We start from the raw sequence: 17,097 nt of genomic DNA, 5'->3' as shown, positions 1-17,097 counted from the left end.
CGCGGGCCAAAGAAAGGCTGAGGCGCCTTCGAGTGTACAAGGATGGAGTGAGCGTGTCCGTCGTTTCCGTAGTGTAGCGGTTATCACGTCTGCTTCACACGCAGAAGGTCCCCGGTTCGATCCCGGGCGGGAACAGTATTTTCCTGCCTATGTCGCATACTACTCCAGTGAGCCACGTCATGTGTGGATCTGCTGCATGTACACTCTTTGACATAAAACTTGACCGGCGGCCGGCCGCTTCAGAGGCTAAGTCCGCGCCGATCGCGACATGGGACAAAAAAACTGGCCAACTCGCTAATTCTCTAAGTCCGGTTATCTGCACAATCTGGCAACACTGTAGACTGCGGCACTTCCTGGAGGAAAACTTGTCCCATGATAGAGAAACTCTAGGCTGATTACGCCTGTGGTCTAGCGGTAGCGTGCGTTGTTTCTGTTCATAATGTCAGTGGATCGAGAGCAGCTGGCATAAAATATTTTTATAGCCTCTTCTGTCTGAATGCTGAAGACGTGAATGTAATGGTAGCGCAGATTCAATCTATTTCGCTTTGTGACACACCGATATCAAAATTTTATCCAGTAACGATTTTGCGGCAGATTTCCTGCAGACTGTCCTCCTCTGGACGCCGTATGCGGCAAAGCTCCGGGATCCATTTGCTGGCTACCGGCAGCGGCCGTGGCGACAGCAGCGGCGCTGCACTCCCCCGTTCTTTATCGAAAGCGCCTGCTACCGCTCATCGCTTTTGATGATTTAAAACGCTTTATTATTAAATGTTGCTCCACAGAAAATTTCTACAATTTCCATTCACGCTCAAAAGCAACGGAGACAGACGCCCTGATTAGTAGGCGGGTATTATATTACATTAATCGGCAAGAGCTGAGTATGGCCCGAAATTAATTTTATAGACTGGGACGAAATTAAACCACCTCACTACATTCGATAAATTTATAAATGCTTCATACCTCGTTTCTTTTCCTTTCAAACTCAATTATTTGTGCAACTTTTGGTCAATGTTTGGATGTTTTCGTCAAGCCAGAGTGAGCGTCTGTGGTGTAAAGTGTATTACAGTTCTTGTTTCATTCCTTATGGTAAGTCTAAGCGATAAACTGTGTGAATACCTTGCAATGCACGCTCTGTAGCAGTGCAGGAACACTGCACATTTGGAGTTCCATGTATGGGTTCATGAAGTATTTATTGTTGATCGGAAGTGATAGTTAAGGTCATCAGATTTAAACCAGAAAAATTTGTCGTTTTGAAGGTTTCAGAGAACGGAAAGGAATTGCTAACGCCGGTGTTAGAAAACGTCTACAGTTAAATGCTATTGCAAAAATTTAGAAGAAGGGAACTACATTAATGATCATGTGCACTTCATAAACAACCTTCTGACATGTTAGACCTATATGACGAACAAAGCTCAAATTTATATCGTTGACAGTCGGTTTGAATCTTTTCAGGGTCTATTTTACAGTGAAGCACCTTGGAATTTGCAAAGCAGAAATCCATGATATTAACTTAATTTACTAAGTCGAAATCGGACGAAGATTGATGTTTAAAGGCATTCTTCAGATTTCGCATAAGAAATTTTTACTAGCAGTTTGCAACTCCATTAATTAAAATGGAAAATAAAAGGTTGCAGTCAGCGGCTTCTACCGTGATTCGAACTGCTATGTCTTATAGTACAAGCACTTCAACGCACAAGGGAACCTCTGAGCTAACGACACACTGGCGGCCAGCGGCGGAATATAGTCACTGCGATGTTGCCTGAGCCTCAAAACGCAACCTTAAACACACGAACAGAGGAGGTGGAGATTACTGTTTTAACGTCCCGTCGACAACGATGTCATTAGAGACGGAGCACAAGCTCGGATTAGGGAAGGATGGGGAAGGAAATCGGCCGTGCCCTTCCTAAGGAACCATCCCGGCATTTGCCTGAAGCGATTTAGGGAAAACATTGAAAACCTAAATCAGGATGGCCGGGCGCGGGATTGCACCGTCGTCCTCCCGAATGCACACACCAACAGGTGTTACTTATGTGAAGAACGCCATTCTTGGAGTCCATAAATTAAATATACTTTCTAATTGTGTCATCTTGCAGTGGATTATATCGTACGAGTCTTCGATGTGGAAAACGAATGTCAAGTGAATTTAGCGAGGTAACGCCGACCTACACCCGGAAGTAAATGCACTATCAGAGTGTTGACAAATACTTGCTACGACGCTGCCATTTCTAGGCTCTCTGACGAGGCAGCTCTTCAGCGAAATGCTTGCCGTGAGTCTCAGATACGGTTCTTCAGAGTGGAGACGCGCGCGCACGTTTGGTTTTTATGCGGCGTTCTCCCCTGATGGTTTCTGACGTCGCCTTGTGGGCTATGTATACATATGAGACATTCAATTATCATTAATCCAGAATGATACAAGTTGCAGCTTCCGGCGTGGAAAAAGGCTGTTGACGCCGACATTATATCATTTCAACGTAGGGAAAGCAAAACGGATCATTCAATGTTTCTCATTCAACATAAAGGATGTGAGATAATTTTCCGTAATGTTCATAATCATCTAAAAATACAAACGAAGTAAAAATACACCGGAAGCTTATTCGAATTGAATATAACGCTTTGCACCTCGATGTCGAATTTGTCCACTTGCAATCTTTTGCAGCATACACATAGAATGTCATGATTACCACGAGAATGAAGAAATATGTTGGTAAGGATGGAAGCAAGAAGACACGCAGTCAACAAATATTCTATTCCTCATGGCATTCATTTCATTTGACACGTAAGAAGAGGTAAAGCGGGAATTTACTTTCGTTAACACGAAAGATATGCCGCACATATTGATAACGAGGAAGTCTGCGTCTTCATACGTTTCCTCCTTGAAATCTGTATGCTCTATTATATACTAAGTAGCCCGATCATTGTTTCAGTAATGTTACCCTCTTGTTTGACCCCGTAACGATGAACAGATTCCAAATGCATGTCTCCCTTCCTGGGTTGTTTTTTGTGTTTTATTGCTTGGAATTCCTGAAGCAGACCACTGTGCCTTCCCCCCTCGTGGGTTAGGTCTCAAAACTAAACCGCTTTGTATCCAATGGCATAATTCATTCAGACAGCATCAGCATAAGACTATCAAACAAAGCCTTCCATTTACAGTTGCAGCACTCTAACCAGCACTGACCAAAGTGTAATCCACGGTCACGGTCCTAAATTACCAGCTGTCTGCTACTGTGGCAAAGTCCGTACTACACTTTCGATTGCGCAGCACCATTTTATCTGGTAACACTGTGTAGTTGCACAGTTGTGCTACCAGGTCTGCCCTCACACTGTCAACTTTATGTATCTCACTTCTCCTGTAGCGTAGATCACGAGGAGCCGAAGTAAATGAGTGTATTCTGCATGACGTAACATTCAGTATTCCCTTCTTTCATAGCCACTCTTCATGTGCATCGATACCAAATAGGAATGCGAAAACTCTTGCGAGTGAGAGAATGACAATAACAATCGTAACAAGAACAAGCAAATAATGAATGATGTTTATTCCAACGCAGAACGAGAATGGCTTTAAATATAAAAATCTGTATCTATATCTATATCCATATCTATTGATCTTTGAGTTGGCACAATGCAAATATATTCTTAGCGTTTAGTTACTGAATTTAGTTCTGGATGTTTGCAGAGAAAAGGAAAAGTCGGTACTTCTCGCTAGTGTAATATAATGTGAACCAGCAACTACCCTTTCCTTAGAACACGACTCAAGCAGGTCCTCAAGTAGGTAGCAAGGCACTGCTGCATTCTGTTCCCTGACATTGCTCTGATGACGGTTAATGCAGATAGTTCCGATTATGAAATACAAAACGTATTGCAGGTTAGTTCCTAGGATAGTAACATTAAATTTGCGTTGTAGACGGCACATGAACGTGACGACTATCCATATTACTCATCAATATAAAAAGACAATATTTTGGGAATTTAGCAGGATTACTCAAAATGAATTCTGAAATTGGGTGACTGACTGCACAGGTGCTAAACGTCGTCAAGAGTATACGATGTCCTAATCGCATTAGGAATGTGAAGATCGTCTTCGACAGCTCGCAACTTTCACATTGCTATCTCCACCCTACTCCAGACAGCCCTCGGTGGAGTTGCACTACGTTGCCGATGTTATGGAAGGCCTTCAAACCGACAACAGACCACATATTGAAAAATACAAGCGAATTCTCTTGCAGCGTAAGCTTATTGTAACTAATCTAAAAATTATTGGAGAGGAACATTGTCCTATTCAAAAAAAGTAAAATGTTACACACTGTTGACGTCAAACGGACATTATCTATGCCCTGTCTTGTGTCCTACTCATCTATAATATCAAGTGTACTATGAAAATGATTATATATAATGGATGATAGGGTAACGCATTGATCCCAGATGGTGGGGGCCGGCCGGTGTGGCCGTGCGGTTCTAGGCGCTTCAGTCTGGAACCGCGTGACCGCTACGGTCGCAGGTTCGAATCCTGCCTCGGGCATGGATGTGAGTGATGTCCTTAGGTTAGTTAGGTTTAAGTAGTTCTAAGTTCTAGGGGACTGATGACCTTAGAAGTTAAGTCCCATAGTGCTCAGAGCCATTTGAACCATTTGAACTATTTAACACAAAATGACATTAAAAATGAAAGTTATTCACGAGCAGCTAGTTGAGAATATGTATGAACATTAAATGACACGACGAACTGAAATAATATGACGAAGAGTTCAGCGCTCACTGGGAATAGAGCCCCACACATATCGTTGTTGACTACTCACAAAGAGACGTCAGCTACCGAATTTTTCTCCACCAGCTGCTCAGAATAGCATCTTGAACTTACAGTCATCTAGCAAATAGTTCTGTGTCTCACTGGGAGTTAAAAACGTCAGATATCGTTAGTGTTGACAACGAATGAAAATACATTAAAAATCAAAATTATTATCCACCAGCAGATAGGTGTTCTCATGATAGAGCTTGATAATACATAATTCAATCTTTAGTGCTGGGCCAGGATTCGATCCCATTCACGCGTAATATGTGAAGGTGTTGAGGAATCTGCAGTTTTGAACAAACAACAAATTGTAGCCGAGCTGTATTGCCACGAAGGGATCAAATTCCGCGTTAAGGGCGGTCTGAGTTGCATTCCCAGTTTAGAACCAATTTTATCGACATACAGAAGCTCAAATAAAAGATGGAATAAGTGTCCTGTGACCATACATAGCGTTTGTGTCGTCACTTGAAATAAATAACTAGTATAAGAAAGGTTACTGGTGATAGAGTTTCTACATGTCGCCACTCCAGACTTTATTGTGGTTCAACCTACCGTCTACTTGGTAAAGAAGGAATATCATCTTTAATGTGAATTTTCAGACCACGCAGCCATTATATCTCCTTCACTTGGTGTAGCCAGGAGAGAATGGAATCTGTCTCCCCCTATCTAAAATCATTGACGGAAGTGGGAATCGAACCCAGACCATAGGTATAACAACCTACCATCCGTCCAACAGACCACGAAATCCTCTTCTCTGCGAGTCATTTTTCTATCGTAACACAGTTGCGCCACACTGGATGAGAATTCTGACACACAGGCTCCCTGTAGTAATTTGCAGCATGTTCAGTAAATTCATTTACTTGGTTGACCGAATCACCATGAACTAGCTGCCTCGGCTACCCAGTGCATACATTCGACTAATTCGTAATCACAGAAATAAAATCACGTAACTGCCACCTACACACAACTGCCAACAGTGTAGGATGCAGAAGTTTAAATAGGAAGTGTTCCTTTCCACTTGAGCTATTCTATTGCGCTATCTGTTACTAGAAAACGTCGTTCAGTCCAAAAGAAAAGCTGTAACTGTTTGTCTCTCAGAAGTCAAGACCTGGCCATATGCATAATCTCACAGTGCTGTGGAATCCAAAAGTTCTGGAGGAATAGTTGCCGAGCTCTGGAGCTGCTGTAGCTACGTGTCAGCTTGTAGCATAGATAAGATGTCGCGAGTTCGAATACATTCAGTGCTACATTTTTTAAAACGCAATTCTGCTCTCTGCTGAAGGTATCAATCTAATGGAACTTTGAACATAATTCCCTTCACTTCTCAACCCAAAGTAGTCGCATGTGGAAAAAGGGCTAACTACTGTGACATTTTGTTCTATTCAGGTTTAATAGACAGCAGGCAGCAGATGCATCTCGAAGATGTGCAGGGAGAGCGCATCGTGCCATAATATGTCAGAAAAGTATTTTCTACATTAGCCGTCGTGTGGTAGTGATATTTTATTCTTCTTCAAACTTTGTTTGACTGCTTTAACTCAGAACAAGTTTTCTACATGCATGTAATCAATAAACTGCATGTGCATTGTCAGACTGTCATAGGTAACATCAGAGAATTCGCATATATCGTTGATGATTAATTTCTCTCTCATGTTTACTATTGTTTTAACAACACTAAAGGAAACCTTACGAAAATTGTGCACTGTATTATAAGAAATGAAATAAAACTAACCATGATAACTTTACGACGAAAGTATCTGTACACAAGCATGCCTCTATCGACACGAATTAGTAAAATACTACTCACTTAGATTTTGATTGGGTCTGTGTTTAATTGGTATGCTGTGTCATACTCAAGAGGTATGCAAATGTGGCATTTCATAAATATAGTTACGTATTCCTAGAAACCCAAAATTCGCTTGTCAGCAGCGGAAAGAGACCTTACCTGTTGTGCAGCATTGTAAGTTTTTCAACATTGCACTATGAGCTGAAAGCATTTTCTTGCGATTTCCTTATTGATGTTTGATCTGACTGCTTGTAGCTCTTTCACAGAAGGGATAAAAACGTTACAGTCAGTGAGACTGGAACTGCGAACCGTAACAGACGCTTTTTCACAGGTCAGCACGTTACCACTGAGCTGGCGAGGAGGTATGGGTCTTAGCTTCCTATTACGAGGGCAATAGTAACTAGAACTCGTAAACCGCTATTTGAAGGTCGAGATTAGTTGCGGTTTCCACCTGCAACGACTTTCCTGGGCTGAAAACCGTAAATTTTCAATCTTTTGTTACCCTTCAAGCGATAATAACTCAGATTATTCAATGGAAATGACAGGTAAAATCAAGTGAACTTTGAGGCTTAATTCCGTGCACACCAGGAAGTAACTCGTCGATCACAGAGTTGCCAAACATACGTTGCCTTGTTGCCAAATCTCAGTTACAGTACCAGCAGGAAGAAGACGAACCGATGTGATCCTACAGCGGTCTGGGAAGTGACCATAGCTGGTGTCTCCAAGTCGCGGCTGCTACGGCCTGGAATACGTAATGCGTCTGATTCGCTTTCTGTAACTAGGTTTAGGGACTGGAGCGTAGTTACTAATAATACTCAGAACTGACTGCAAACTGAGCATCATAAATCAGTAACTCTCATTGTTGTTTTTATATTTCTTTCGTAAGTGTACTCAAAACTAAGAAAGTCATTCACAGGCGTTTTCGTGCCTCGCCGATAGTCGAGCACAACATACAAATAAAAATAAAAAAGAATGTGTGTGTGTGTGTGTGTGTGTGTGTTTGTGTGTGTGTGTGAGAGAGAGAGAGAGAGAGAGAGAGAGAGAGAGAGAGAGAGATAAATAAAAAGCAATGAGAGAGAGTGTAAAAAATTGTTGTAAAGAAATTGAATCATGGTATTTAAAGAAATCTTTCATTAAAATGACACGTTCCACATCATTACGAAATGTCGTATTCATGATCTATGGAACAAGAGTTAATCTAATGTAATCTAATCTAATCTAATCACATCATATTGATGATTAGCCATGAAGAGTCATGAATTACCGAAATTTTGGCCAATACCAGTAACCAAATCTAAACTTGAAAATAAAAGACGACAATTTTTGTAATAAACCGTGACTCCTATCAAGACCCTTTCGTCCCTGTTATCTAACCACGAAAGATGTCTGATATACCTCCATTCTGAAGTAACAAAGTGTGCATGCATTTAAAGATGAAGTGCATGATGTGAAGTTCTGTGACGGAGATACGAACCCAACACGTAATCCGATTGTTAACTAAGAAAAATCAAATGTTACGTATCGGTTTTTCTTACGAGCCGCTAGGTGTCTGAATCTAAAATAAGGATACAAACTTTTGTGCCTAAGCGACAATCGAACTGCACACCTACCGTGCATCCACGAATATAGCTTAAGTATCAGTTGCTTACTCATGAACAGTAAGATGTGTGCGTGTTTGACCAGAAATAACGACACCTGTTGCGATTGTTGGAAACACATGAACAGACACTGAAATTGCGCGTTAATTTTCACTAGCAGGTGGGTGTGCACTTGATAAAGCTAGAAATGAAATTATGAATATTTTTGTACTGGATCAGGTTTCAGACCCACATACTTACCTTTGGAGGAGACCTAGAGAAGATTGCAGTCTTGGGAAAAGGAACGAAATGACTGAACTATACTGTTCCGAGAGATTCAGATCCTCGAAAGAGGAAATACGAATTCGAATCACAGTCCAACACCAAATTTTTCAACGTCTCTAGTTCAATCAAGTACAAGTAAAATAAGAGCCCTGTCCCATTAAATGGCTATCGGTTCATCAAATAAAATAAAATTTTCTAATGTAAGTAAGCTTACTGGCGACTGTATTTCTGTTTACCATGACTTCCGCTGTGTCATTTCCCAACGTAAACCGGCTCTGTCCAGTTGGTAATGAAGGAACGTGATGTTTAATGCGGATTCTGGATTATAACGTCTTTCTCTTGAGGTTACCAGAGGTAAAATAAATCTGTTTGTGCCTCTTAAAAGTAAATGCCTGAACCCACGCATTGCACCTGTGATAGCTCGTTCCACCATACCATTGTGGCCACATTACCCAGCCCCAAGAGTGTGCTGTAATGGATGATGTGCTTAGCTTACAAAATTAGTCACGGTGGAAAAAATGCGAGTCTATTAAATGGTCAAGTAGAAGCAAGCTTCTGACGCAGAGATTATGCTATTCTCATGTCAGCAGGATGAAAGACTCTTCTAGGCATCATAGGCTGGATGTGAAGCCATTTTGATTTTTCACAAATTCAGCAAATTTCTTAGTTCGAGAAAATCCACTGTGAAGTGTGAAGTTGCCGGATAATTCGATTATTACTGTTATTATTAATATCATTTTATTCATACCGCTGCTGGAACACGACCGCAGTCTTCAGGTAAAACGCGAGACCAGCTAATATGACGTCTGGCGACCGAAAGCACATATCGACAAAATTTTTATCGCCCCTTTCCTCTCGGTGCTGAAGCTATGAGTGTAATTCAAGCGAATCTACAATATCATATTAGCTGGTCTCGCGTTTTACCTCAAGACTACGGTCGTAGTCAAGAGTAATGTACTAAGACGGGAGTCAAGACTTCCTCTGGGAAGTGCCGCAGTCTACATGTTGCTAGATCGAGCATATTGCCCGACATAGAATTCTGAGAGGAGCACGACTGTATTGTCCACCTTACGTGAACGACTCGGCGGTCAATTTTTTGGTCTGAGACTGTATCTACAACACATATTGCAAGCTGAAGACCCAGAAGAATTTAAAAAAAAAGTAGTTTATGAGAGCAACGTTAACCATAGCGTTCGAAGTATTCATAGTATTGTATACGTGTGTGCAAACGCCTTCCAATGACCACTCAAGAAAGACAAGGATACACAGTCTAGCTCCAATATTATAAATACGCCTCAGTTTGTGGATGAACTCAGACTTAGGTTGATAATAATTGTGAAAATTTAGCAGCACTGAACCCATTGGTGTTAAACTCGTTTTCAACCAATGATTCCCACAGCTACAGGGATACTACTTGTGATACCTCTTAGACAAAATACTTAAGCAGTGTTATCAGACGAAAAGATCAACCTGACACACACTGTGGGAAGTTTGTTTTACAGCCTTCGTACCTGGATATTCAGCTTTTTCCTATTTGAGATATCTGTGAACGTTGCTGCTTAAGACGATTTAAGCAGAAACTAAATTCCCTCAGCTTCGACAATGTTTAAAGAAATCGTCTTATTGGCACTTAATCGTGGTTTGTGAATTGTTTGCCGGTCGTACTCTGCCGGTTGGAAGGCAAAAGCTTACTGACAAATTTCACACAGAAATTACTGTTACTGTGTACTTATGGAGCCAAATGAGTGAATTGCGTATTTTCCGGCGAGAAAGAGCACTGGCAAACAGTCTTCGCTACATTAGGTTATTTAAACTGGTGTCACTCTCAGCTAGAATTTATGGTCAGCGACTAAGTGTAAGGTCAACGTTTCGGACGCGAGTTTTGCGACTATGAAATATTTTCCTACATTATAGAAGCGAATATTAAATTTGAACTAATATTGCGAAAATTTTGTACTTGGACAGCTTAGAATGAAAATACTTCTGTTTATTTCAAAGGGAAACAATAGATTTTCTAAAACACTGTCTGTCATACACAACGTGAAACAGGTCATGTCGACCAAATCATGTGGAAGAACTAACAGCAACGTATATCGGAAGGCAGTAAGATCTCTTGCCTTTTGGTTTGTCAGTACTCGATAGCCAATTCTAGGCGAAAGTAAATGAAGAAAGGCAATGCGTTTTTGTTACCAAGTAACGTCTTCGTCAATTACTTTAGTTTTAAAATAATCTACGAGTAATTGCTGGTGTTTGATATTAACATGAAAAGGATTCCGTAGATAGGGAAAGAACCTGTTCTTGGGAAACTACATCTATAGTGACCAAAAGGCATTAAATGATGTTCAAGCACTTATGTTACAGCAGCGGTATGAACAAAATGATATTAATAATAACAGTAATAATCGAATTATCCGGCAACTTCATACTTCACAGTGGATTTTCTCGAACTAAGAAATTTGCTGAATTTGTGAAAAATCAAAATGGCTTCACATCCAGCCTATGATGCCTAGAAGAGTCTTTACATCCTGCTGACATGAGAATAGCATAATCTCTGCGTCAGAAGCTTGCTTCTACTTGACCATTTAATAGACTCGCATTTTTTCCACCGTGACTAATTTTGTAAGCTAAGCACATCATCCGTTACAGCACACTCTTGGGGCTGGGTAATGTGGCCACAATGGTATGGTGGAACGAGCTATCACAGGTGCAATGCGTGGGTTCAGGCATTTACTTTTAAGAGGCACAAACAGATTTATTTTACCTCTGGTAACCTCAAGAGAAAGACGTTATAATCCAGAATCCGCATTAAACATCACGTTCCTTCATTACCAACTGGACAGAGCCGGTTTACGTTGGGAAATGACACAGCGGAAGTCATGGTAAACAGAAATACAGTCGCCAGTAAGCTTACTTACATTAGAAAATTTTATTTTATTTGATGAACCGATAGCCATTTAATGGGACAGGGCTCTTATTTTACTTGTACTTGATTGAACTAGAGACGTTGAAAAATTTGGTGTTGGACTGTGATTCGAATTCGTATTTCCTCTTTCGAGGATCTGAATCTCTCGGAACAGTATAGTTCAGTCATTTCGTTCCTTTTCCCAAGACTGCAATCTTCTCTAAGTCTCCTCCAAAGGTAAGTATGTGGGTCTGAAACCTGATCCAGTACAAAAATATTCATAATTTCATTTCTAGCTTTATCAAGTGCACACCCACCTGCTAGTGAAAATTAACGCGCAATTTCAGTGTCTGTTCATGTGTTTCCAACAATCGCAACAGGTGTCGTTATTTCTGGTCAAACACGCACACATCTTACTGTTCATGAGTAAGCAACTGATACTTAAGCTATATTCGTGGATGCACGGTAGGTGTGCAGTTCGATTGTCGCTTAGGCACAAAAGTTTGTATCCTTATTTTAGATTCAGACACCTAGCGGCTCGTAAGAAAAACCGATACGTAACATTTGATTTTTCTTAGTTAACAATCGGATTACGTGTTGGGTTCGTATCTCCGTCACAGAACTTCACATCATGCACTTCATCTTTAAATGCATGCACACTTTGTTACTTCAGAATGGAGGTATATCAGACATCTTTCGTGGTTAGATAACAGGGACGAAAGGGTCTTGATAGGAGTCACGGTTTATTACAAAAATTGTCGTCTTTTATTTTCAAGTTTAGATTTGGTTACTGGTATTGGCCAAAATTTCGGTAATTCATGACTCTTCATGGCTAATCATCAATATGATGTGATTAGATTAGATTAGATTACATTAGATTAACTCTTGTTCCATAGATCATGAATACGACATTTCGTAATGATGTGGAACGTGTCATTTTAATGAAAGATTTCTTTAAATACCATGATTCAATTTCTTTACAACAATTTTTTACACTCTCTCTCATTGCTTTTTATTTATCTCTCTCTCTCTCTCTCTCTCTCTCTCTCTCTCTCTCTCTCACACACACAAACACACACACACACACACACACACACACATTCTTTTTTATTTTTATTTGTATGTTGTGCTCGACTATCGGCGAGGCACGAAAACGCCTGTGAATGACTTTCTTAGTTTTGAGTACACTTACGAAAGAAATATAAAAACAACAATGAGAGTTACTGATTTATGATGCTCAGTTTGCAGTCAGTTCTGAGTATTATTAGTAACTACGCTCCAGTCCCTAAACCTAGTTACAGAAAGCGAATCAGACGCATTACGTATTCCAGGCCGTAGCAGCCGCGACTTGGAGACACCAGCTATGGTCACTTCCCAGACCGCTGTAGGATCACATCGGTTCGTCTTCTTCCTGCTGGTACTGTAACTGAGATTTGGCAACAAGGCAACGTATGTTTGGCAACTCTGTGATCGACGAGTTACTTCCTGGTGTGCACGGAATTAAGCCTCAAAGTTCACTTGATTTTACCTGTCATTTCCATTGAATAATCTGAGTTATTATCGCTTGAAGGGTAACAAAAGATTGAAAATTTACGGTTTTCAGCCCAGGAAAGCCGTTGCAGGTGGAAATCGCAACTAATCTCGACCTTTAAATAGCGGTTTACGAGTTCTAGTTACTATTGCCGTCGTAATAGGAAGGTGAGACCCATACCTCCTCGCCAGCTCTGTGGTAACGTGCTGACCTGTGAAACAGCGTCTGTTACGGTTCGCAGTTCCAGTCTCACTGACTGTAACGTTTTTATCCCTTCTGTGAAAGAGCTACAAGCAGTCAGATCAAACATCAATAAGGAAATCGCAAGAAAATGCTTTCAGCTCATAGTGCAATGTTGAAAAACTTACAATGCTGCACAACAGGTAAGGTCTCTTTCCGCTGCTGACAAGCGAATTTTGGGTTTCTAGGAATACGTAACTATATTTATGAAATGCCACATTTGCATACCTCTTGAGTATGACACAGCATACCAATTAAACACAGACCCAATCAAAATCTAAGTGAGTAGTATTTTACTAATTCGTGTCGATAGAGGCATGCTTGTGTACAGATACTTTCGTCGTAAAGTTATCATGGTTAGTTTTATTTCATTTCTTATAATACAGTGCACAATTTTCGTAAGGTTTCCTTTAGTGTTGTTAAAACAATAGTAAACATGAGAGAGAAATTAATCATCAACGATATATGCGAATTCTCTGATGTTACCTATGACAGTCTGACAATGCACATGCAGTTTATTGATTACATGCATGTAGAAAACTTGTTCTGAGTTAAAGCAGTCAAACAAAGTTTGAAGAAGAATAAAATATCACTACCACACGACGGCTAATGTAGAAAATACTTTTCTGACATATTATGGCACGATGCGCTCTCCCTGCACATCTTCGAGATGCATCTGCTGCCTGCTGTCTATTAAACCTGAATAGAACAAAATGTCACAGTAGTTAGCCCTTTTTCCACATGCGACTACTTTGGGTTGAGAAGTGAAGGGAATTATGTTCAAAGTTCCATTAGATTGATACCTTCAGCAGAGAGCAGAATTGCGTTTTAAAAAATGTAGCACTGAGTGTATTCGAACTCGCGACATCTTATCTATGCTACAAGCTGACACGTAGCTACAGCAGCTCCAGAGCTCGGCAACTATTCCTCCAGAACTTTTGGATTCCACAGCACTGTGAGATTATGCATATGGCCAGGTCTTGACTTCTGAGAGACAAACAGTTACAGCTTTTCTTTTGGACTGAACGACGTTTTCTAGTAACAGATAGCGCAATAGAATAGCTCAAGTGGAAAGGAACACTTCCTATTTAAACTTCTGCATCCTACACTGTTGGCAGTTGTGTGTAGGTGGCAGTTACGTGATTTTATTTCTGTGATTACGAATTAGTCGAATGTATGCACTGGGTAGCCGAGGCAGCTAGTTCATGGTGATTCGGTCAACCAAGTAAATGAATTTACTGAACATGCTGCAAATTACTACAGGGAGCCTGTGTGTCAGAATTCTCATCCAGTGTGGCGCAACTGTGTTACGATAGAAAAATGACTCGCAGAGAAGAGGATTTCGTGGTCTGTTGGACGGATGGTAGGTTGTTATACCTATGGTCTGGGTTCGATTCCCACTTCCGTCAATGATTTTAGATAGGGGGAGACAGATTCCATTCTCTCCTGGCTACACCAAGTGAAGGAGATATAATGGCTGCGTGGTCTGAAAATTCACATTAAAGATGATATTCCTTCTTTACCAAGTAGACGGTAGGTTGAACCACAATAAAGTCTGGAGTGGCGACATGTAGAAACTCTATCACCAGTAACCTTTCTTATACTAGTTATTTATTTCAAGTGACGACACAAACGCTATGTATGGTCACAGGACACTTATTCCATCTTTTATTTGAGCTTCTGTATGTCGATAAAATTGGTTCTAAACTGGGAATGCAACTCAGACCGCCCTTAACGCGGAATTTGATCCCTTCGTGGCAATACAGCTCGGCTACAATTTGTTGTTTGTTCAAAACTGCAGATTCCTCAACACCTTCACATATTACGCGTGAATGGGATCGAATCCTGGCCCAGCACTAAAGATTGAATTATGTATTATCAAGCTCTATCATGAGAACACCTATCTGCTGGTGGATAATAATTTTGATTTTTAATGTATTTTCATTCGTTGTCAACACTAACGATATCTGACGTTTTTAACTCCCAGTGAGACACAGAACTATTTGCTAGATGACTGTAAGTTCAAGATGCTATTCTGAGCAGCTGGTGGAGAAAAATTCGGTAGCTGACGTCTCTTTGTGAGTAGTCAACAACGATATGTGTGGGGCTCTATTCCCAGTGAGCGCTGAACTCTTCGTCATATTATTTCAGTTCGTCGTGTCATTTAATGTTCATACATATTCTCAACTAGCTGCTCGTGAATAACTTTCATTTTTAATGTCATTTTGTGTTAAATAGTTCAAATGGTTCAAATGGCTCTGAGCACTATGGGACTTAACTTCTAAGGTCATCAGTCCCCTAGAACTTAGAACTACTTAAACCTAACTAACCTAAGGACATCACTCACATCCATGCCCGAGGCAGGATTCGAACCTGCGACCGTAGCGGTCACGCGGTTCCAGACTGAAGCGCCTAGAACCGCACGGCCACACCGGCCGGCCCCCACCATCTGGGATCAATGCGTTACCCTATCATCCATTATATATAATCATTTTCATAGTACACTTGATATTATAGATGAGTAGGACACAAGACAGGGCATAGATAATGTCCGTTTGACGTCAACAGTGTGTAACATTTTACTTTTTTTGAATAGGACAATGTTCCTCTCCAATAATTTTTAGATTAGTTACAATAAGCTTACGCTGCAAGAGAATTCGCTTGTATTTTTCAATATGTGGTCTGTTGTCGGTTTGAAGGCCTTCCATAACATCGGCAACGTAGTGCAACTCCACCGAGGGCTGTCTGGAGTAGGGTGGAGATAGCAATGTGAAAGTTGCGAGCTGTCGAAGACGATCTTCACATTCCTAATGCGATTAGGACATCGTATACTCTTGACGACGTTTAGCACCTGTGCAGTCAGTCACCCAATTTCAGAATTCATTTTGAGTAATCCTGCTAAATTCCCAAAATATTGTCTTTTTATATTGATGAGTAATATGGATAGTCGTCACGTTCATGTGCCGTCTACAACGCAAATTTAATGTTACTATCCTAGGAACTAACCTGCAATACGTTTTGTATTTCATAATCGGAACTATCTGCATTAACCGTCATCAGAGCAATGTCAGGGAACAGAATGCAGCAGTGCCTTGCTACCTACTTGAGGACCTGCTTGAGTCGTGTTCTAAGGAAAGGGTAGTTGCTGGTTCACATTATATTACACTAGCGAGAAGTACCGACTTTTCCTTTTCTCTGCAAACATCCAGAACTAAATTCAGTAACTAAACGCTAAGAATATATTTGCATTGTGCCAACTCAAAGATCAATAGATATGGATATAGATATAGATACAGATTTTTATATTTAAAGCCATTCTCGTTCTGCGTTGGAATAAACATCATTCATTATTTGCTTGTTCTTGTTACGATTGTTATTGTCATTCTCTCACTCGCAAGAGTTTTCGCATTCCTATTTGGTATCGATGCACATGAAGAGTGGCTATGAAAGAAGGGAATACTGAATGTTACGTCATGCAGAATACACTCATTTACTTCGGCTCCTCGTGATCTACGCTACAGGAGAAGTGAGATACATAAAGTTGACAGTGTGAGGGCAGACCTGGTAGCACAACTGTGCAACTACACAGTGTTACCAGATAAAATGGTGCTGCGCAATCGAAAGTGTAGTACGGACTTTGCCACAGTAGCAGACAGCTGGTAATTTAGGACCGTGACCGTGGATTACACTTTGGTCAGTGCTGGTTAGAGTGCTGCAACTGTAAATGGAAGGCTTTGTTTGATAGTCTTATGCTGATGCTGTCTGAATGAATTATGCCATTGGATACAAAGCGGTTTAGTTTTGAGACCTAACCCACGAGGGGGGAAGGCACAGTGGTCTGCTTCAGGAATTCCAAGCAATAAAACACAAAAAACAACCCAGGAAGGGAGACATGCATTTGGAATCTGTTCATCGTTACGGGGTCAAACAAGAGGGTAACATTACTGAAACAATGATCGGGCTACTTAGTATATAATAGAGCATACAGATTTCAAG

At 40.7% G+C, this 17,097-nt stretch overlaps 1 non-coding gene across 1 annotated transcript; it reads left to right on the top strand.

Annotated features, from left to right (window-relative positions):
• Positions 1-62: 62 nt before the first annotated feature.
• Trnav-cac (transfer RNA valine (anticodon CAC)) lies at positions 63-135 on the top strand. The gene has a single exon. It is a non-coding gene; the product is annotated as a tRNA-Val (tRNA).
• The last annotated feature ends 16,962 nt before the right edge of the window (positions 136-17,097 follow it).

This window comes from Schistocerca nitens, chromosome 2 (assembly GCF_023898315.1).
Source record: "Schistocerca nitens isolate TAMUIC-IGC-003100 chromosome 2, iqSchNite1.1, whole genome shotgun sequence".
NCBI lineage: Eukaryota > Metazoa > Arthropoda > Insecta > Orthoptera > Acrididae > Schistocerca > Schistocerca nitens.
This window is presented reverse-complemented; position numbering and strand designations above follow the sequence as displayed.